This window comes from Felis catus, chromosome B3 (assembly GCF_018350175.1).
Source record: "Felis catus isolate Fca126 chromosome B3, F.catus_Fca126_mat1.0, whole genome shotgun sequence".
Taxonomy (NCBI): domain Eukaryota; kingdom Metazoa; phylum Chordata; class Mammalia; order Carnivora; family Felidae; genus Felis; species Felis catus.
In genome coordinates, this window is record NC_058373.1 from 132,869,152 (window position 1) to 132,893,096 (window position 23,945).

Sequence of the window (23,945 nt, forward strand, 5' to 3'; positions counted from 1 at the left end):
TCCTTGACCTATTAATGGCTAATACAAATTAGTTTTTTATCATCCTACACAATATAAGGATCATAGAATTTAGCTTCATTAATCTCTTCAGACTTGAGTTCCCCTTTCATCATATATTTTACTCCCCATATATTTAAGACAGGACTTATTATTATTTTTAGAGTAAATATTTACAGTTAGTTACCCAATTATTATTTCTATTGCTCTTCATTCCTTCTTGCATCTCTGAGCTTTGATTTGAAATAATTTTCCTTCTGTCCCAAAGATGCCCTTTAGCATTTCCTTTAGTATATTAAAAAAAAAAAAAGAAACTTTTAGTTTTTCTTCATTTCTGAGGAATTCTTTAGGCAGATATAGAATTCAAGTTAACAATTGTTTTCTTTCAGCAATTTAAAGATCTCACACCATTTTCTTCCGACTTCTATTGTTTCATTGAAGACTTGGTTGTCAATATTGTTACTCCTTCGAAAACAAGAGTTAACCATTCTTCCAGCCCTGACTGCTTTTCAGCTTTTCTTTTTTTGTACTGACGCTGCCTGTCCTAGGGTTTCTTAATGCTGTAGCTTTGTGTCATTTGTCTGTTTTAGCAATTTCTCAGCCATTTTTCTCCAATTATTTCTTCTGCTCCATTTTCTCTCCCCTTTCCTGATTCCATGCATATTAGGCCTTTCCACCATATTTTACATGTCTTTCAAAATTCTATATTTACTTCCCATTATTTTGTCTCTACATGCTTTGAGTATTTTCTTCCTCTCTATATTTCAGTTCCCTAATTCTCTCTTTGACGGCATCTACTCCATTGAACCCATCCATACATTTATTGAAGCAATTTATATACCACATAATTTACCTACTATAAATATACACTCGATGGTTTCTGTATATTAGCTCAATTGTACAACCATCATCATCACTATAATCCAATCTGAGAGGACTTCCATCACCCCGAAAAGTTCATCTACTTATAAGTCATCTTCAGTAACTATATCTTTCAGTTCCAGATTCTTATTTATGATTTTTAGTTGTCTGGCAAATCTTAACATCTTATCTTTTAATTATTTGTATATTTTAATAACAGTTATTTTAGAGACCATATGTGATTAATCCACTATCTGGATCTCTTTTAGGTGTATCTTTTTTCTTCTTCATCGTCTTTATTTCTTACCTTAAAGAACCTCAGTCACCTAGAATACATCTGTAAATCTTTTCCCTCTCTCCTATGTTTTCTTTTAAAATATATATTTATAGATTTTGTTATTCAAGTATAATTAACATACAATGTTATATTAGTTTCAGGTGTACAATATGCTGATTCAACAGTTCTGTACATTTCTCAGTGTTCATCAAAATAAGTGTACTCTTAATCCCCTTTATCTATTTGTTGATTGTCTAAATCTTGCCTTCTCACGTCTAATTATTTTTCACCAGGTGACAGATACAGTACATGAAAAACTCTAGTAACAACATGAGGCTCTGAAACATATATCTTCCTCCAGAGAGGATTTTAACTTTTGCTTCTGGCAAGCAACTAAGCTAGGGACACTAATCTGAAAATATTTGATTTTTGGCATCAGTCCCTGTGTGAGTTTTTCTATTTCTGGTTCATCTTGACTCAGAGTTCCAAATGAAAGCCTAGGTTGTTTACTAGGGCTTCTGCTCCTTGGCAGGACTTGAATACAGTTATAATGCCCCCAACTCCATGAGTCTGTTGAAAGCTCTGCTAAGTTTTTTAGTCTCTTGGCCACTAATTTTGGAAGTGACAATTGTCTCAAGAAAAGGATCCAAAATCTGTGCTCATCTCTTAGGGCTTTCCTTTCCCCAAATCTTGGCTTCACAATTCCTCGTTGCCTTGATGACTCTCCAGTGCTTCCAAACTGATTTCTTTTTCTTTTTAATTTTAAGCAGCTCTTCTCAGCAGACAAGCTGGTCTGAACAAATCTGATATGCTTTTGCTAGATACATTGACTAGTATTGTAAGTACAATGACTATAATTTATCATAAAAAACAGGATGCCTTTGAAAATAAAAGGAGACACTATTAGTGATTATACTGGGGCAACAGGGCATAAACCAAAACTATCACAGACAAATCAGGATATATCATCACCCCAATAATACTGCATGGAGTACTTTGCTTAAAAAATATAAATTAATTTAAAAATCACATCAGCCACCTCAAAAATATGGAAGTCTTGTCTCTTCCCCTTGTAGCACTGAATATTTGGCATTAAGGATAAAAATGAGCACTTGCTCAATGCAGAAAGAGACCACTCGGTAGCCCATTGCATCCACAGAGAGAGTTAGCTATTCTACCCCGTCTGCTAGGTTCTGGGCTATCTCGTTAATGTCTTTGGCTAAGACTTGGTACCTCCAAAAGAGTAGTTTTGGAAATTTTTCCAAACAAGAGAAAAAAAAAATTTCTAAAAAAGATACTAGAAAAGCTTTAGAATTGAGAAGAAAATGGACGTGATTTCCAAGAAGACCACTATGCACCCACCCATCTTCATTGCATTGATTTTATTGGAAATGCTGTGCTCTGCTCTCACCTGCCAGAAATTCTATGCACTGCCGCATGAATGAAACAACGTGATAAGTAAAGGGCTTGCTCTGTCTTGGCTACTGAGGGAGCCACATTTACCAGCTGGGTCATCTTCTAACGTGAACTCCTTTGGGCTCGAAAGCTATTCTCTGCCCAACGCCAGAGCTAAGCCCGAGGAGGTGCTCAGGCAGATAAAACATGGTCAATACCTAATTATAGACTCACCACATCTTGTATTTTGCAGCTTGACCCTTCCTGGAATTTTGATGATGCTATTCAGGATACCAGAATATTTCAGATGGCTTGATTCAAAACAATGTTTTGAATATAAACAGCCCAACATTTTTCCAAAACAGAGGCTTTATTGGCATATAAAGTAATTTGCCACATGCATTGTGCTTGTATCTGAGCAGGTGGATAATAGATTAGTTGGAGTTACTAAGACGTCAGTGTATTTTCCCATCCACAGTACAGTGCAGTAGAGAAAGAAAACAAATGATGATTCCAACAGTTTAACTCAAGTCCATATGTCATTCTCATTTACTATAAGACCAATAGCAACAGAAAATAAAAATAGAGAACTGAAAACATTGAGCCTAGCAACAAAGTGATGCGTTCAACTCCAGCAGAGAGTGATACTGAGGCCAATAACCCAGGGTCCAGTTCAGCTGAGATTATCTGCGGCCCGGGAGAATATTCAAAAGCCACACTCCTCTGCTTGTTGATTTGCTAACTACTTGCCTAGAGAAAGGCTGGCCTCCTGAAGCAAGGCGGAAAAGCAAAGGGATGAGAAACGAAAAGTCTCTCCTAAAGGACTTGGGGTTGCAGGAAGCCTTTACCTTTCCCATCCTACAAATAAACTAGAACCTCACCACCACCCTATCAATAACAAAGTCAACGGTAAAGGTCTTTCCCCACTCAGAGCAGTGTGTTTGCACCCTGTCACCTGACTGGCCCTGAGGCAGGGTCTTACCTCGACCCAGCTGCTCCACAGGATCTAGCACCTTTGCACAAGTATTTCCAGAATGACTGAATGAATTTTCATAACAACCCAGAGGGCACCAAGAGGGCTGATGTCAAGACATTTCAGAATAGATTCTGAGACAGATTAAAATGATCTCCCCATGGAGGGGTGCCTGAGCGGCTTCACTTGGTTAAGCATCCAACTCTTGATTTCGGCTCAGGTCATGAATCCTGCGTGGGGCTCCACACTGGGCATGAAGCCTGCTTGGGATTTTCTGTCTCCCTCTCCCTCAGTCCCTCCCCAGCTCGTGTGCATGCTCTTTCTCTCTTTCCCTCTCCCTCTCAAAAAAGAAAGAAAGAAAATGATCCCCCCATGGACGTGCCACTGTTGTGTGTAACGTCCTCTCCAAACTTCAGGGGACTGGGCTTTTTTTCCCTCCAAATTATTACTTTGATAAATTTCAAATCTAAGGAGAAAACGTGAAGGAACAACGTCATAAATAAATTGAAGATCACGACACTGCACCCCTAAATATGTTCGCAGTCATCTCCTTAGAGCAAGAACATTCTCCTTTCATTCAGAGGTTTGATTTCCATAAAGCCTACCGTGTGTCCAAAACTGAGTGATGGGGGGCATTTTCAAACGCTCGGCACAAAATTCACACCCTCGAGGAAGTTATTATATAGTTGGGGGTTTAAGCTGTACGAACACGAAATGATTCAGAATAATTAAATCCTGAACTTGGTGGCACCGATTCTAAGTGAAAAAGGAGCTCAGAGAGGTGAGAAACAGGTGGGGCCAAAGTTTCAGAAAGGAAATGCATAGCAGAGACAGACTGGCTGTTTATTACACCTGTTCTGCTCCTAGGCATACATCCAGACTACCTTTCCCAGCAGCCCTCCTTACAGGCAGATGTGACAATTTTACCAAGTATTAGCTAATAACCGGGAAAGGAAGTGGAATGTGCCCCATCGAGGATGGTTAGTAAAAACCTGTCACTCCTGAGTGTCTACGTTCTTTCCTTTTTTTTGCCGGTGGGATCCAAACAAGTGCAATGACCTTGGGAGCCATTGGTTGAAAACGGCAGAGCCAGGGAGCCTGGGTGGCTCAGTCGGTTAAGCGTCCAACTTCGGCTCAGGTCATGATCTCACAGCTCGTGGGTTCGAGCCCCGCATCGGCCTCTGTGCCGACAGCTCAGAGCCTGAAGCCTGCTTTGGATTCTGTGTCTCCTTCTCTCTCTGCCCCTCCCCTGCTCTCGCTGTCTCTCTCTCTCTCTCTCTGAGATGAATAAACATAAAAAAAACCACATACACATTTTTTTTTAGAAAATGGCAGAGCCACAGAATGAAAAGTACCCGGTTCCCCAAATCACCACCTGAATGAGAGCCATTCTTTAGTCAGGGCACCCACTTTGGATATGTAAGGAATAAACCTCTATTGTTTCGATTCACTGCACTGTTGGGTTTATTGAAGCAGCTAGTATTACCTCAATTAATACCAGCTAGGGCTTAAAATATGTGTACAAGGGGTAATGTTTTGAAAATTCTGATCGTGCTTTTTCTCTCTGGCTTTATGCACACATGATCCTCACTCTCACCGCCCACAGGCATTCATACGTTCAGGGACTACTAAAGAAGGAACACAAAGAGAAAGAAGAATGGGAAGTCCTTTTCTGGCAGTATGGCAAAAAAAAGATATCCATCCTGGGGCGCCTGGGTGGCGCAGTCGGTTAAGCGTCCGACTTCAGCCAGGTCACGATCTCGCTAGTCCGTGAGTTCGAGCCCCGCGTCGGGCTCTGGGCTGGTGGCTCGGAGCCTGGAGCCTCTTTCCGATTCTGTGTCTCCCTCTCTCTGCCCCTCCCCTGTTCATGCTCTGTCTCTCTCTGTCCCAAAAATAAATAAACGTTGAAAAAAAAAATTAAAAAAAAAAAAAGATATCCATCCAATCCTCGGAAAACAACTAAAAATGCTGGACAAAATACTTCCCCCAAATAGTTTGACATGTATCTATGAACCAACAAGAAAATGAGACGTACTCAGAGCATTACACATACATCGGCTTCCACCTTGAAGGCATGTAACAACCTGGAGAAACTGAGCTTCGGTTTTTACGATACAGCAGGGCACAGGGGACGGCAAACAAAACCGGGCAGCGCTGACAAAGCCAGGACCCACCAAGGTACAAGGAAAGGATACCAGGAGGTGCTCTGCTAAATGAAGACAGGACTCCAAAAGGCTACCAGAACTGCCTGCCTCCAAAATTAGTGTCGAGCAGAGGAGAGACAGTCTTGAATGAAAATTTGCAATCACAAGACAGCCCTCGCAGGGGTTTTGAGGAGGAATTGATTATGTGATTGAACCCCCAAACCTCAAGTGGAGAAATTTTAAGGCCTTGCTTTCCCAGGTCGTTTATGATCCCAGGCACCTGGCAGAAATGGATGCAGAATCTAGAGAATTCACCTCAATACAAACCGGAAGAATTCCCCCCGATGAAGTCTCGAAACAAACAGGTCACAGTCAAATAAGACAAAACTCGCAAACACGCATGCGTAAGGAAATAGCATCATGGACAACGGCTAACAGAAACGAGAGATGGTAGAATGGGAGCCAGAGACTCCAAATTTTAAAACTGTCAGACACACAATATACAATAAATGTCGAAATCATAAAAGGAACAAGTATATAAGGTGCACGTAAGGTCAGACAGACTGGATAGAGGACACTGACAAAGACTGAAAACGTCTAGACTGTAGCATGAAAAGATACCATAAAGAGAGGGGGCACCTGGCTGGCTCAGTCGGTTAAGCATCTAACTCTTGATTTTGGCTCAGGTCGTGATTTCACAGTTGTGAGGCTGAGCCCCTTATCAGGCTCTGCACTGAGCACGGACCCTACTTGGGATTCTCTCTCTCTCTCTTTCCTCCCCCCCCCCCCCGAACTCGCTCACACTCTCTCTTTCTTGCTCTCAAAACAAATCAACTTAGGAAAAGATATGATATACAGAGACAGAAAACATGAAAAAGAGGTCAAAACAGAGAAGACAAAGAACAAAAGTCTAAGATAAACCTAATCTGAAATCCAGAAGTATAGAGCACAGAGCAGAGACGATATTCTGAGAATCTTTCAGAACTGATGAAAAAATTCAATCCACAAATTTACAAAACCCCAAAATATCCCATGCAAAATAAATACAAAAGAAAGAAATGCACATCTGGTTACTTTATAATAAAACTGGAGAATACCCAAGACAAAAGAGTATCTTCAAAGCAGCCATAAAGTACTACTGAATAAAGAATACCTTCAATGACAAGTGGCCATTAGAATTAGAATTGACTTCTCAGCAGAGGAAAACAGAAAATAATGGACCATCTTTAATGTGTTGACAGAAAAATAACTAGAATTGTATATCTAGCAAAAATATATTGTATACCTCACAAAACTATAGAAAAAAACCCAGAATTTTCCAACAAATGATACTGAAATAGTTTTCCCTCAACTGATCCCCAGTCGATGAAATCTAAGAAGAGAAGTGATCCAGAGGAGTAGGGCTGGGGTAAAGGAAGGAATTCTAAGCAAGGAGGAGTAAATATGTGGGTAAATCTGAACACAAAGTTCTATTTTAAAATGATAATGGTAATGTCCAAAATGTACGGTTAACAAAACAGAAGATACAACTAAAACACTGAGCAAAAATGGGACGTAATTTGGGGAAACAGGGGTCATTGACTGGAGTTAAGTGGTCCAAGATCCTTGCATTATTTGGGAGGAGAGAAAAGATATGAGTGACTTTTAGACGTTGATAAGTATACATGCTAAAACTTCCAGAGAGCCACGAAAAGAATAATAAAGGAATATACAACTTCTAAACTACTATGGAAGAATATATAAGATAAGAAAAGAAAGGTCATCAATTCAAAAGAAGGCAAGAAATGAAAGAAAGAGAAACTTGGAAGAGGCAGGACAAACGGAAAGGATAAAATAACATGAAGGAATAAATACATATGTAATTACAATAAACATCAACAGATTACAAATTTCAGTTAAAAGATATTTAACAGACTGCCTGAAAACAAGAGCCACCTATATGTCGTATGTAAAAGATACATCCAAAATACTAGGATAAAAAGAGTTTGAAAAAAGCAAAGTATGGAAAAACAGGAAGCAAAAACTAACAAAGAGGAAGCTAATCATGTCTCATGGTTGTCTAGAGCTGTTGCATGAACATGAGACAAAATATGCTTTAAGACAAAAAGCACCGTAAGTGTTAAAGTGCATTCCTTCATAATAATAAAAGATTCAATTCTCCAAGATGACACAGAAATTCTAAATGTATCACCAAATAAGGTAACTTCAAAATATATCGAGAAAAAAATTATAATGTACTCCCTTAGTGAGGAATTTTAATACACTTCTCTCAATTAAAAATAGATCAGCAAAGTATCAGTAAAAATAGTAAAGATTTTAAAACTCGATTAACACGCTTGACTTACGTTCCATAATTGGCATCATAAGACTGTATTCTATGACCAAAAAAATGCAATTGTTAGAAATCAATAATGAAAAGATAACTCGAAAGACACCTTAAGTTTGAAAATTGAAACCAAACACTTATAAATAATTCAGAGAACAAAGAAAAAATTATAATCAATTTAGAAGTTATTTAGAACTGAACAAGAGTGAAAATTCTACCTACTAAAACTCTGGAGATAGCACTGACTCAGTGTTTAGAAGGTCACTTAGAGCTTGTATTTTTGTATTAGAAAAGGAAACTTCTGGGGCGCCTGGGTGACTCAGTTGGTTGAGCATTCAACTCTTTTTTTTTTTAAGTTAATTTATTTATTTTGAGAGAGACAGAGTCTGGGGAGGAGCAGAGAGAGAGAGAGGAGGAGAATCCCAAGCAGGATCCAGGCACATAGTCAGTGCGCAAAGCCCAACATGGGGCTCAAACCCATGAAACCGTGAGATCATGATGGAGCCAAAATCAAGAGTCAGACGACGCTTAACCGACTGAGTCACCCAGATGCCACTAGCGTCAGACTCTTCATTTCGGTTCAGGTCAGGATCTCACAATTCATGAGATTGACCCCCACGTTGGGCTTCATGCTGAAAACATAGAGCTTGCTTGGGATTCTCTCTTTCCCTTGCTCTCTGCCCCTCTAACTCTCTCTCTCAAAATAAATAATCATTTAAGAAAGAAACAAAGAAACAAAGAAACAACGAAAGAAAACTTCAGAGGGTCCTGGCTGGCTTAGTTGGAAGAGTGCCCGACTCTTGAGCTTGGGGTCATGAGTTCGAGCCCCACACTGGGTGTAGAGATTACTTCAAAATAAAATCTTTAGGGGCACCTGATTGGCTCAGTTGGTTGAGCATCTGACTTCAGCTCAGGTCATGATCTCACAGTTCCTGGGTTCAAGCCCCGCATCGGGCTCTGTGCTGACAGCTCAGAGCCTGGAGCCTGCTTCGGATTCTGTGTCTTCCTCTCTCTCTGCCCCTCCCCGGCTTGTGCTCTGTCTCTCTCTGCCTCTCAAAAATAAATAAACATTAAAAAATATTTTTTTAATCTTTAAAAAGAATAGAAAAGAAAACTTCAAAAGCTGCCAACTTAGAAAGTTAAAAAAAATAATAAACACTAAAGAGTAGAAAGAATAAAGATACAGGTGGAAAACAGAAAGAGGTACTACAGAGATCTAAGAAACTAAACATTTTTTGGAAAACACTAGATAAAGGGCAATAGGAACTTCACAAACGAAGAAACATTTGTGACCAACAAACTTATGATGAGTTACTCACACTTATTAATAACCAAAACAATTTAGGGGCGCCCGGGTGGCTCAGTCGGTTGAGCGTCCGACTTCGGCTCAGGTCATGATCTCACAGTCTGTGAGTTCGAGCCCCACGTCGGGCTCTGTGCTGACAGCTCAGAGCCTGGAGGCTGTTTCCGATTCTGTGTCTCCCTCTCTCTCTGACCCTCCCCGTTCATGCTCTGTCTCTCTCTGTCTCAAAAATAAATAAAAATTAAAAAAAAATAACCAAAACAATTTAAATAATAATGAGCTATTTCCACGCGTATTACATTGGCAAAACTTTTAAATATTAAATACCATGAGAACACGAAACAATAGAAAATCATCTTCACTCCTGGTGGGAGTATAAACGAGCACAGGCACTTTTTTTTTTTTTAATGTTTTATTTTTATTTTTGAGACAGGGAGAGACAGAGCATGAACAGGGGAGGGTCAGAGAGAGGGAGACACAGAATCCGAAGCAGGCTCCAGGCTGTGAGCTGTCAGCACAGAGCCCGACGTGGGGCTCGAACTAACGGACTGCGAGATCATGACCCGAGCTGAAGTCGGACGCCCAACCAGCTGAGCCACCCAGGCACCCCGGCACTTTTGAAACCAATTCGGATTAAGATGCTTATACCCTATGAGACCAAAAATTCCATACCTAGCCAGTTACCATAATGCAGAGGCTTTCCATTTTGTTGTTCCTGTTCATAATAAGAAACATATTTTAAACTATGACACAGTACGTACGCGCACATACACATATCTATGTTTCCATTTATATGAAAGCATTGCAAAGGTAAACTACACATAGTTTGGGGATTAAAAAATATATATGTGATAAAACTATAAAGAAAAACAAGGACATAAACCAGACAGAAACCCCACGCATCTACTCACATCCCAGAAGCTAGAGTTTTGCCATTCTTAGCTGCAAGGGAGTCTTGGAAATGTGGTCGTTAGCTGACCCCAGCTGAAACTTGCACAGAATGGACACGGATGGGAAACTAGTAGACTCTGCCAGAGGCAGAAATTCCACAGCCTCGAGAGTCCGGCTTTGTCCCGGGACAGGATTTTCCGCCATTTACTAGGAGTCTGGAGGAACCAGCTCAAAGAATCTAACTGAAGACAGTGGAAGATGCTTTGTGACCCATTAGGGAGTGGGAAATCGCTAAGCTCCCTGCCTTGGATGGTGGCAGGATGAGGCGGTAGAGGGAACACGGAAGAAGCGTCCACCCCTGTCTGAGTCCAGATAATTACAGGAAAGAAACAGGAGAGAAAAGAGGACAGTGGAGTGGTTCCTGTTCGCCCTGACCTACTACTCCTGGGTGATTCTGCCTCCTGAATAGAGAAGGTAATGCTGAGTGTAGACAGATGTCCTTTGAGTGCGGAGGGATGTCCTTGTGCCGTCTTCCTGCACCATTTTGGAGCCCCGAGAAGAGGTGGCCCCACATCTCCCAGCACACGTGGCACACAGCTTCATCGGCCCAGCGTGACGGCGTGCCCAAGCAGAGGGAGCTGTGAGGTGAGGGGCTAGAGACGGGGAGGAGGAGGGGGGAGAGGAGGAGATTGAGCCCAGAGCCAGGCACTTGGCTGCAGTCAGCTGTATCCAGAGGAGCGGATCCCTTGCAAAGACCACCAGGCCAGTCGGCTGAAGGACAGTGTGGCTAAAACTCAGAATTTGCTGCTAATTAGGAGCCGAAGTGGGACTAAGCCAGCAGAGGGCGTCACCGTGAGGTTTGTTCAGTTCAATTCAATTCAATAGAATGGAAGAGATCAGAGTGCTTGGAGTGTAGCAAGAAGAGTACTATCTTTTGGGGGAGCCCAGGTGGCTCAGTGGGTTAAGCGTCCCACTCTTGGTTTCGGCTCAGGTCACGATCTCACGGTTCACGAGCCTGAGCCCTGCCTTGGGCTCTACATTGACAGCACAGAGCCTGCTTGGGATCCTCTCTTTCCATCGCTCTCTGCCCCTCCCCCACTCATGTGGTCTCTCTCTCTCTCTCTCTCTCAAAATAAGTAAATAAACTTTGTAAAAAAAAAAAAAAACCAATAATGATGCCTTCTGTATGGTCCACCCATTCATACAATGTCCATATGTGCTTACTAGGACCTCCTGACAATGTATCTGTACCTTACTGTGGGTCTTTGACAACTACTGGATTAGACTCCACGTAAGAGCCGTCACAGACTTCGACTGCTCGTATTAAACAAGCAGCACCAGTGGGCAAGAGACCCAGCCCCCGAGAGCAGAGGTCACTCCACCAAAGGAGGCTGAATCTGCTCGTCCTCAGTAAGAAATACAAGGGAAGAGGGGCGCCTGGGTGGCACAGTCGGTTAAGCGTCCGACTTCAGCCAGGTCACGATCTCGCGGTCCGTGAGTTCGAGCCCCGCGTCAGGCTCTGGGCTGATGGCTCAGAGCCTGGAGCCTGTTTCCGATTCTGTGTCTCCCTCTCTCTCTGCCCCTCCCCCGTTCATGCTCTGTCTCTGTCTGTCCCAAAAATAAATAAACGTTGAAAAAAAAAAAAAAAAAGGAAATACAAGGGAAGAATGTGCCTGACACTCCTTCCCACACAAACCATCACGGGCAAAGGAGGCGAAACCACCCCAGCGAATGGGCACTGTTCTCCTAGAAAGACTGAGAATTACTGTAAGGGACTGTTTGCATTACCTGATTTTTTAATGTTTATTTTTGAGAGAGAGAGACGGAGGGAGGGAGAGAAAGAGAGAGCAAGTAGGGGAGGGGCAGAGAGAGAGGGAGACACAGAATCCGAACCAGGCTCCAGGCTCTGAGCTGTCAGCACAGAGCCCAACGCGGGGCTCGAACCCACGAACTGCAGGGTCATGACCCGAGCCAAAGTCGGACACCTAAACGACTGAGCCACCCAGGCGCCCAGTCAGATTTTAAATAGATAGGATCTAAAGTTATTATTCTTCTTCCTAGCAATCCATGGGTGTGCACTGGGGAAGATGGTTTGCTGTAGAAAAAAAAAATGAATAAGTTGCATTTTCTCCATACACTGGAGTTGCAGAAGGGGTGAAATCGACATCTTTCCCACATGTGAAGGGAGGAAGAAGAAGGTTGTGATCAGGGGATCATAGGAACTAGGAGCAATATAAACAAAGGCAGAGGAGTTGGAGGGGAAACCAAGTGCAGGGATGAATCAACCCGGACCGGCTCTGGAGGCAATCCCCGAGCACCGATGGATAGGACAAGGTGACAGAAGGTCTGGACAGACAGAGGAAGACAGACGTGGCAAGGGGAGCAACAGAACATCACCACAGCTTCTTAGGAGAGGAGGGACACAACAACAACAACAACAACACAACAATAAAAGAGTTACGATAAATTGCAACTACGTGCCAGGCTCTCTGCCAAGTGCTCCTCAGGGACTCTGTGATTAACTTTCACAATAATGCTTTCAGGATTTCCACATTACTGAGTCTTATTTCCATATCACTGGGTCTTAGGTCAAGGTCGCACACGGCTCTAAGTGGCCAAGGCACTTGCGGAGGGTTTTAGGGACAGAAGTCTTCAGGAGTGCAGAGGAAGGACAGGGACCGGGAGGGACAGAGCCCCCTCCAGGTTACCTGCAGTCTCCCTGAGATGAATCTCCGGAGGATTTCGAAGAAGGCAGCCAGGCGCTCTGGTGATAAATGAGATACATGGATGTAAAACAAGCAGGTGTCCAAGTGTGCTGACCTGGGAGACAGGATAATGGTGGTAACAGAGGAAAACAACAACGAAATGAATGTCCGGGTTGAAAATTTCTTCCCGAAAGCTCAGACTCAGAGCTTAGGCTCTGTCTCTTGTTCCCACTTGTTTGGACTGAAAAACACTCTCCCAGGATCTTCCTTCGTCTTGGAGTCCAGAGGATTTTAAAAATGATTGTTCTCGGGGCGCCTGGGTGGCTCAGTCGGTTGAGCGCCCCACTTCGGCTCAGGTCATGATCTCACAGTTCATGGGTTCGAGCCCCGCGGTGGGCTCCGGGCTGACGGCTCAGAGCCTGGAGCCTGCTTCGGATTCTGTGTCTCCTTCTCTCTCTGCCCCTCCCCCGCTCATGCTTTGTCTCACTCTGTTTCTCAAAAATAAATAAATGTAAAAAAAAAAATTTTTTTTTAATGATTATTCTTCTACGACGTCCACATGCCCGACCCTGTGGAAAGAGCTAAGGAGTAGAGTGGTGTGGGAGCTGCTGGGGCCCTGGCCATTTCCCTGCCGGGGCTTACACCCTAGTGCAACCCCAGCCCAGCATCGGACCGTTGCCAACCAAGGGCGTCAACAAGTCCCTGCGAACCTTCTCTGGCTGAAGCCTGCTCCGCCAGCTTTGCAAGCAGCAGAGGTCCGGGCTTAGACGGGGGAAGTCCAACTGACCCCACTCCACTTGGTCTGTATCAGCCCATGCGGGGTTTGCATAGCTGAGGGGAAGGGGAGCCCCAGGAAGGAGATACCAGACATCCTGCTAAGCTGACAAAGTCAGCCCCCTGGTTTTTACTCCGAGAATAAAGGAAATGTCATTGTATTTGCACCTCGCAGTCTGTTGGACAGCTCGTCTGAATTACAAAAGTGAATGTTGGCTGGGAAATCTGTTTCTGTGGATGCCACGACAGAACGACTAAGTGAAATATTTGGGTAATTCAGGAATGCCCTCTCCCTGTGGTGAGAGCTTTTCACTGACCAAGTAGGTCAATGTGCTCAGGGGGAGATGAAGGAAAACTCAAAAGAGGAAGACGAATGAAGGAAGGTGATCTCTGACAAGGGAACGAAAAAGTCCCTCTCGTCCCTGAAGGTCAGATGTGGGAACACAGAACCTCAAGAAGCAAAACCCTATTTCTTGCCAAAATCACATCAAATATTCCCTATCCCGCCCTGCGGTGTTTTCCCAGGAGGAGATTCCATTTCAAGCATGGAAGGGGCAGTCATCCACCCTACAACAGAGAGAGCCGGAACAGTTGTGAGGTAGCTGGTGGGGTGGAAAAAATGCCTGGAATTTGGGGGTCAGGAGAGCTAATTGGCTACCAAAGAGTATGAGGCCCTAGGAACACAGGGCCTCAGTTTCCTCATCTGTAAAATGGGACATTAATATATATTTGTCATTACTTAGCAGTAATAGTCATAGCAGTAGTATATTAATACTAGATTAATAGGAATTAATTAAAGTCATGTAGGGGAGGTACCTTAAAAAAAATTTTTTTTAAATGTTTATTTTTGAGAGAAAGAGAGACAGAGCGTGAACAGGGGAGGAGCAGAGAAACAGGGAGACACAGAATCAGAAGCAGGCTCCAGGCTCCAAGCATAGGGCCTGACGCGGGGCTCGAACTCAAAAACCGCAAGATCGTGACCTGGGCCGAAGTCAGACGCTCAACCGACTGAGCCACCCAGGCGCCCTGGGGAGGTACCTTTTAAACAAAAGCCTCTTACTAGTGTGATACAATTTTTCTGTTACCCAACATTGCCTAACTTACCCAGAGAAACTTATTTCTTTTTCAAGAGACCATTATAAATACCAAATCTAGGGGCGCCCGGGTGGCTCGGCGGGTTGAGAGTCCAACTTCGGCTCAGGTCATGATCTCACGGTCCGTGAGTTTGAGCCCCGCATCGGCCTCTGTGCTGACAGCTCAGAGCCTGGAGCCTGCTTCTGCTTCTGTGTCTCCCTCTCTCTCTCCCTGCCCAGCCCCAGCTCACACACTCTGTGTGTGTGTGTGTGTGTGTGTGTGTGTGTGTGTGTGTGTGTCTCAAAAATAAGTAAACATTAAAAAAATGTTTAAAGAAGTGCTAAGTCTAGTCCCACGAGACGATATGACTACCTTAATTTAGAGATTTGTATTAACTAGTCATTAAATGGTAATTGTTTTAAAAAAAATTTTTTTTCAACGTTTATTTATTTTTGGGACAGAGAGAGACAGAGCATGAACGGGGGAGGGGCAGAGAGAGAGGGAGACACAGAATTGGAAACAGGCTCCAGGCTCTGAGCCATCAGCCCAGAGCCTGACGCGGGGCTCGAACTCACGGACCGCGAGATCGTGACCTGGTTGAAGTCGGACGCTTAACCGACTGCGCCACCCAGGCGCCCCAAATGGTAATTGTTTTAAAGGCAGCAACAATGTTAAGTTTGCCGAATCAGAAAATGTCAAAATGTACAAAAGATATCTGAGATTATCTAAAATCTAACCTCGTATAACATACAAAAACCCCCTCTTCAAGGAAGACTTGAAGACTTGCTTATCCGAATCTTAAGGAAGTGACATCCGCAAAGGTACCCTGCCCGCAGCACCCCGCATAACATTTGAAGTCCTCCCTCAGCACCTTCCGCCAGGTCCCCAGGTCCGGTAACTGGGATGCGTCCTTGAGATCAAAAAGGGAAGTCCCCAAGAACATGGAGTTTAAACGCTCACTCAAGAGGAATCACTGGTCTGTTCTCATGAATATGCCTTGGGACAGTTCCATTGGTTTTCTGCATACACACTCATTCTTTGAAATGCAGTGGGAAGAGGAGTAAGATAGCTTTAAACAGCCTAAACATGGAAAGCTTTCTTCCACATAATTCAACAAATAAAAGTTAACCACAATCATTTTTCTCTCCATCCACTACCACAGCCAACTATTTTGTGCTCATATTAGTTTCATCTTTGTGGAGGAAATGTTTTCTTAAAAAAAAAAAAAGGTTCCCAGGGAACCTGGCTGGCTCAGTGGGTAGAGCATGTGACACTTGATCTCAGGGTCATGAGTTCAAGCCTCACGGTGGGTGTGGTGCCTATTTAAAAAAAAAAAATAGGAAAAGAAAGAAAGAAAGAAAGAAAGAAAGAAAGAAAGAAAGAAAGAAAAGAAAAGAAAAGAAAAGAAAAGAAAAGAAAAGAAAAGAAAAGAAAAGAAAAGAAAAGAAAGAAAAAAGAAGTTCCAACACAAATTGTTGGAAGACCTGTGACTTCCCAGAACATTGATTATTCTAAACACCATTTCCAACTCCACCATGGAAGTCACAAGAACACAGAGAGGGGTCCATCCTTTCTACTTCTACAGACTCCCCCACTGTGCCGTCTCCAGGACAAGATGCAGGGAGGATGACTGTGGTCCCACGACGCACTACAGTTTGCCTGAAATGTCCACGGAGTTCGCCTCATTTCCGAAACTGTGCGTGTGCGAATCGAGGGGTCTTGAAGAGCACGAGTGGAACTGAAGGGGACTTATTTCTCTGCCCACCGCCCCAGAAACCTTAATACTCGTAGCTCTGGGATGTATGAGAGGAAAACCGAGCCCACCCCCAACACTGCTGTTTCAGTAAATCGCACGGTCGCAGAGATAATGCGAATCTATTTGATGAGATTCAAATATCATCTGTGCGTGATCATTTTACTCAACACTCAAAACACTACTGAGCCTGCCAAGCAGATTATATAGCTTGGCACACTTTCATTTCATGAGTGACACTTAATATGAAATAATTTTCACTGACAAATAGAATAACAGCGATATAACAGATCCTGAGGTGGGAACAGAATAAATCCATGCATTCCAGTACAGTCATAACCACGTGTTATCAAATGCCTCTGTGCAACGTTCCCATAACTTAGAAGGAAAGGGAGGCCCTGGTTTGTAATTAACCCCTAAAAAACATCCTTTCTCCTTTCCTTATTAATGGACTGGCCCAGGGCTTTTTCCGGATTTGTGGCCCGCCGAATCTTTTGCTATATACATGCCTGTAAGACATATCTTTCTCCTACTCACTCTGAGCACAAGCACCTCTTAAACTGTCGAGGCAAAAGTTCTCTCTTCAGCTAAGAAGTTCCGGGGCTAGGCAAGCCATTCCCTTGGGCCTTCTTTAGAGAAGATTTTGGACATGTTAAAAGCAATGATTTTCAAACTGTTTCATAGAGGTACTAGGTTTCTAGGGTGAGCCCCAGGCACAACCCAGGGGAAGACATCCGAGCTCTGGGCTCCTGGCTCCTGATTCCCGCCCCCTCCCCACGCCCCCCCCCCCCCCACTCCCAAGCAGCTCTGTTTCTGTTAGGCTCTTGTATTAGGGTCTTGCGTAAGATCCCATTTGGTGCTAAATATAAAACAAAAAATGATGTCTTCAAAAAATGTGTGAAAACCATTGCAACAAATCACTTTCTCCCTCAGATGCTCTTACCAGCCCTCCCTAGGGCTGTTTCCTTCAAATGCAGGTTTATGTACTTACTTCTTTCCCTTTAAAGACCCTTATTTCCTCTTCCAGAATTTGAAACATGCGTAAATTAAAACAAATCAAATATACTTGTTTACAATATCCAAAACGTAATCTAGAGTTTTACACAAGAAATCTCTTCGAGGTTAAGATTTGTTTTTCTCACGTGGATTGTAAACTGGATTTAGCATCCCCTTCCCGATTTCGGACCCTCCCCCTACACCAATCTTTTGCCATCAGCGAAGCAGGCATATACCTGACATGCAGTCTTTATGAATTTTCTTATTTTTTTTTCAACGTTTTATTTATTTTTGGGACACAGAGAGACAGAGCATGAACGGCGGAGGGGCAGAGAGAGAGGGAGACACAGAATCGGAAACAGGCTCCAGGCTCCGAGCCATCAGCCCAGAGCCCGACGTGGGGCTCGAACTCACGGACCGCGAGATCGTGACCTGGCTGAAGTCGGACGCTTAACCGACTGCGCCACCCAGGCGCCCCATGAATTTTCTTCTTATAAGCAAAGAAAAGAATGAAGCCGCCACTCTCCCTTTAGCGCTCCGTGAAACTGACATTTGGTTGGTATTCTGGACTAATTATTAGAAATTTGGCACAGCTATCAAAAAAGGCCAGCTTCAGTATGTGTATATCTGACAACTGAACATGAATTAGGATATTATTGAACATCTTGTTCATTTGTATTGGTAAAATAAGTTGTACACAGTAGCATAATGACCAATTTTCCACTACCAACGTCAAAAATAAATCAACAGAAATGCCAAAGATTTGCAGTCTCTTTAGAAATCCTGAGCCAACCATTTGACAGACAATGGAGAAGGCAGGCAGATTCTAGGAGACCAACAATTCCCATTCATTTCCTTCAGTTTGTAAAAACAACCAACCGACTTGCTTCCTGCCAAGGACCATACTTACAGATAAGAAAGCTCCCTGCAGGAAATCCTTTGCTAAAGGAGAAGCGTCGTGCCATTAAATGCAACCCTTGTCACCAAATCCCAACCAGTGAAGTGTTTGACAACATGGGCTCATGAAATATACGCTGATTCACTCCAACAGGTGATTGTTACATTGTTCTTTCGCTTCTAAAGTCTATATATCCTATGTCAGAGACTCAGGATATCGTATAAACAGTAAAATACAACCGGGATTTTGTCCACCGCCTCTCTCCCCCCATGCAATTAGGTGATAAAAACAAGGAAAATTTGCTGCTTTTTAAAAAGATCAAGGTGTTCATTAAATAAGATCCAAAACTGACCATTTTCAATTAAAAGAAGACAATGCTATAAATCATGATTGGACGGAAGATATTACTAAACGCATATCAAGAATTTAGAATTTAAAGACTACCACTGACAAGATGAGAGACATGTCAGAAACGCACTGGTATTATATTTACAAGTTTCCACGTTGATCGCCAGAGTCAAAATTGAGGAGAGGGCCTCCTTGGTTATTTTTCACTCCACAAAGTGAAAAGGGGGGGGGCAAACTTTGCTCCCTTCTCGACCCTCGTCATTGAAACCAGGAGCAAGACAATGACAATATTCGCAACTCTGATTTTGAGAACCTCTCAATTACCCTACAAACTACAACAGTCTGCTCATCTACAAAAGAAGAGGAAACTTTTCGGGAGTTCATCAAATGCTAATTGCAGTTTTGAAAGAGTTTATTTCTATTCAGGAGTTTTCCTCTCCCAGCTCAGCTATTGAGAACACCCTCCCCTGTACTTCCCAAAGCACCAGACACAGTCTTTATTTATCCCTGCTCAGGCAGCCTTCGAGCAGGGTTCCAAAGTGCCAGTTCTTTGAATTTAATTGCTACAGTACGACGTTGAACCCTCTTGCAAACAGACACTCTTCATTATACCTTCCCCAAGTGCCTCTGTATCCACAGGTAACGTTTGAGGCTTTACAGCTCTAAAAAGAGCTTCGTTCTAACAGTAGACCTGCAAATCAGTTTGATTCCACAATTAAGCGCTCAAATACATTCTTCTTAGCCTTGCCTTGCACAACTCAGAGGTGGCAAACTGCTAGGTAAGCACGTGTGCTCATCCTTGCTTTAAGGGTTTTTTTTTCCTCGCATATTTTTAAGAAAAATACAGTTATGAAATCCAGGAGACTGCATTTTTGGTTGTTGTTGTAAAATGACCTTGATTTGACAGGCATGGTCTCAGGTTTCAGCAGATGCTGTGGGAAAGCTTACAGAAGCCAACACGTTCTCCAGGCATCTGTGAGACATGCAAGTTTTTGTTGTTTTTTTTTTAAGTGGTGGTTATGGTAGGGTATATGAGTGTTGGGGGGGGGGTACTAGTCTCAGTTTCCATGACAACCATGTCTCCACTCATGGGTTATTAGATACCATCCACTTCCTGTGTCTAAATTTTTAAGCCAATCAGAAAAGTGTTTATACGTTGAACAACTTCTGAGACAGTGTTTCTCTTAATTGAAGTGCTTAAAGGCTCAAAGGAAGACGTCCACGGGCCTGATGTATTTTTTTTGTCCCATAGATACACAATTCCACAATATTTACTAATTCCTATTCTATTAAGGTGAGGAATGCCCCTTTTCTGGGATGGGAAATGCATTCTCCTCCACCCAGGTGCCACAATTTCTTCTAAGAGCGTGCCAGCTGATTTTGCTTATTCTCTCTTCACTGCCTTTTTCTTTCACGGTTGCAGACTTAAATTTAGTGCGTGATACGTGTTAATGCCCAGGACACTTAAGCGATCAGAGTAAATTACAGTTAAGCATCCATCTGCAGATGGTGAAATTTAAATATCCGGGTCAAAAAAACGCCCAGGAAAAATTCTGGTAAGTTGAACAACTTTGCATTCTCCGGCTCCCGAGGAGAAATCATGGAGAATGTATTGTAAAGCGATATGTCTATACATGTAAGCTAGCAGCTGACGTCTGCAAAGAAATTTGTCACCAAAATGGCCTACTTTATCTGGAATAGGAACAACAAGGAAAAATTACACATAAAGGTGATCGCAAGCAAACTGCACGCGAAATTAAAAAGGCAATCTTGCGGGAATCTGTGCACGGAGAAGCCTCATCTGAAATTACAGCAAGATTTTCAACAAGAAGGTTTGGGGTGGCTGTTTTCCTAAGTCTCCATCTAGCTGGCCAATCAGTGTGAGAGTTGAAGTGGTTTAGAGTCATTTGTGTGGTCTTCCGCTCGGCACTCGGAGCTGCACTCCCCTCTCCTAAGGCAGAGCTGGCGATCAATGAAAAACAGGGAACAAAAGGAGTAGAACAGGATGTCTTCCTTAGCTAAGGAAAATGATTCCCTTTTTCCTCAATGAGCCAGGCGCACCCTGCCTACGACTGGCTCCACACCGGGGCTCCCCAGCAGACCAGCCCACAGGAGGCACATTTTACATTTGCAATCATGTGTCCCAAATGCTAGCAAAACGTGTCACCTTAAGCACATCCTGTGACAGAGGGCTCCCCGAGCCCAGCCGACCGAAACTAATAAATTAAATAAATTAATAATCCCACAATTAAAGGCTGCCGAGAAAGACTGCATTTCCCTTCCCCAAATGTCATCCCAGGAGTATAAACAAAGCATGAAAAACAGTCTCTTCCAGCCTCCCGGCCAGTAATCGTGGTTTTCTCCCCCCAAAACAACGTTTCTCCAAAAAGAGAAACCTTCTTGCGGTCCTCGAAGGGGACTCTCATCTGTCCATGTCATATTAGGATAACCAGTTACAGTGTGTGAAAAGAGGTTTAAACTGCCCACAGAGCTGACGCTGCTCATAATTGATAGCAAAGCAGTTACGACAGCAATGCTGTAAACTCTGCCCGAGCCAAACTCCACATTGAACACGTTAGCTCCCTGAAAATAAAAGTAATGCCCGGGGAACCCACAAAAGTAAAGCCCTGGGAAGTGATTAACAGAATTACATCCATTATTTGCTCGTTTTTTTTTAAAATTATTCACTTGTCTGCTATTTTTTTTTTAATTTTTAAAAACGACGATTCACAAATGCCTGAGAAACTTTTTTTTTTTTTTTTTTTTTTTTTTAATGAACTTACTTCTGAGCCAAAACTAATGAAAATATTCAACTTGCTCTCCCTGGATCTTTCCCATCCGGGCTGCGTGCTGTAAATCAATCGGAAGCCAGGTGGCAAAATGGGGGCGGACACCTTAAAAAATCAAAGGGTGCCCCCAAAATGCAGCAGCCTGAGCAGCGAGGGCTTCTCGTGACAATGCTGAGCCAGAGCAGAGGCTCGGGAGGCAGGAAATGAGCCCCATTTTCGTTACCTTCGATCGCCGGCCCCCCCCGCTGCTTCTCGCGGCCGCATCGGGGGGCTGCGGCGGCGCTGGACTCGCCGGTGGCCCCGCCGCCGGGTCGCGCCGTCTCCCGGCCGAGCTGCAGCCGATCGCGGCCGGAACCCCGGCTCCAGCCCCGGCGCCCGCCCGGGGTCGGCGGCGCGGCTCCCACCCGGGGCCCGGAGCCCCGCTGGGTCCTAGTGCGCGCCGCGCGCCCGCCCGCGGCCCGGTCTGCAGCCGGCACGTACGGCGGGCCGCTCGTGAGCGCCGGGAGTCCCCGCAAAACAGACAAACCCGTCGGCCCCTTTCAAAACCGGACGCCGTGCGTGCGGGTGAACCGGCGCCTGGTGTCACATCGTAGCATAAGATGTGAAAAGGCGCACATTGGCTCCACTGAACTCCCCGAAGGCGGAGGTTGGTGGCCGCAGCCCCAGTGCGAAGCGCAGGGCAGTAACTGGTTTCCGGAGGGTTGCCCGGTGCACTTGTGCACCTTCCCAGCGCGGGGATCAACAAAGACAGATTTCAAAAATCTGACGCAAAAAAAAAAAAAAAAAAAAAAAAAAAGACTGAAAACTGGTGTGTTTAAAACCATCTTTTAAACAGTCTTCCAAAGAGGTCACAGTGGGAGAGAGCCAAAGCATAAGAGACTCTTAAAAACTGAGAACAAACTGAGGGCTGATGGGGGTGGGAGGGAGGGGAGGGTGGGTGATGGGTATTGAGGAGGGCACCTTTTGGGATGAGCACTGGGTGTTGTATGGAAACCAATTTGACAATAAATTTCATATATTGAAAAATAAATAAATAAATAAACATTAAAAAAGCAAAAAAAATAATAAAAATAAAAATAAATAAAATAAACAGTCTTCCAATTATTTTGTTTCCTAACAGGTCCTTTTTGCATTTTGCTTTCTCTTACTTTATCGTATGCTATTTTAAATAACAAAGGCCCATATGGCTAAACACGTAGTCTTTTGATTTTCAAAAGACCTCAAAAATTGCATCAAAACACGCACTCGTGTATCTCCGGCGAAATCAATGAGAAAGAATTGATGGTGGCATATGGTGGGCCTCCTAGAGAAAACTTAATTACAAATTAAAACAAATGCGAAAATCCGCAAATTCAGTAAACTGAAAGTAAATCACGGTCCTAGATGTATACACAAGTCAGCTTATGAACAATTAGGGAAATGTAAGTTCTAGATTTCTCTTTTAACTGCAGAACGGGTGTTACCTGAACCCCTATCACAGATTCTCCTCGTCGTCCCCAAAAGGGCTTTCGGTGACCTGTCAGCACGTTCACTTACCGCAGCCCACCTGGAAGGCAACGTTTAAACTGGCAAGGGCTCATTTAAGGGGAAACTTCTATTAGCCCTTGATTCAAAATACAGGTGCTTTACTTTGAGGGGCCTGTTTGAAAGGCTTCGGGATCCGGGAGCTTGCTTTCTGTCTTTGACGTCACCAAGGTTGAAGGTCACAATTCTGTAAAACTTCTAATAACAATGGCACTGTGGTTTGACACCAAAAGGAAAATCAAATATGTTTTTTCTGAGTTCTATTTTCAGAGCAGAAAAAGTCCCTTTGAAAATTACTCGTGCCCGCCTCCTTCCCGATTATAGCTAAATAAATGTAATGGAAGATTTTTAATATTAATTAAACATCAAAGACACCTTTTCCGCTGCCTTACGTCCACGTAAAAAAAAAAAAAAAAAACCTAGTTGTCACATGCTGCACTTGTCGATCTTCAAAGTACTCATGCGTACATCTCCTGGGATCTTTAACCACACCTCTGTGATAAGACGGACATCATAATCCCCAATTTTCAAACGAGAGAGTGGAAGTCCCAAAGGGTGAAGTGACTCATCCAAAAATCACACAGCTGGTGTGTGTGGCACCAGGGTCTCAGACTCAGTCCCCAACATTTCTTTCTCAAAGGGGCCACCTGCCCTCCCAAAGAGTTCTCCATTAAGCACTGTGGAAAATGAGGCGTCCAAAACAAAAAGGCGGGTAGTTTCCGTAGCCATCATTTCTTACCTGCGCTAGGAGAGCAATTAACCAGAACAGAGACAAGGGGACAGTTGAAAATATTTTAGTCTCTGCTCAAAGAGGAAGCTGGCTGGTAGGATTTCTGTCCTGGGGCTGTCCAGGCCAGCCTGGCAGACGCAACACTGAAGATTTGGGGGGCTGAGAAACGCTCCTGTTGCCTGTCCCC

General features: G+C 43.6%; 1 protein-coding gene across 3 annotated transcripts in view; it reads right to left on the reverse strand.

Moving 5' to 3' along the window:
* FOXN3 (forkhead box N3) overlaps positions 1-21,893 on the reverse strand; it is a 403,882-nt gene extending 381,989 nt beyond the window's left edge. For 2 of the 3 annotated variants that reach the window (XM_045060356.1, XM_011283437.4), the window contains exon 1: positions 21,728-21,893. The gene's annotated coding sequence lies outside the window, so the exon portion shown is untranslated. The remainder of the gene's footprint in view (positions 1-21,727) is intronic. The other variant, XM_045060357.1, reaches the window with a different exon arrangement.
* Between the last annotated feature and the right edge of the window lie 2,052 nt (positions 21,894-23,945).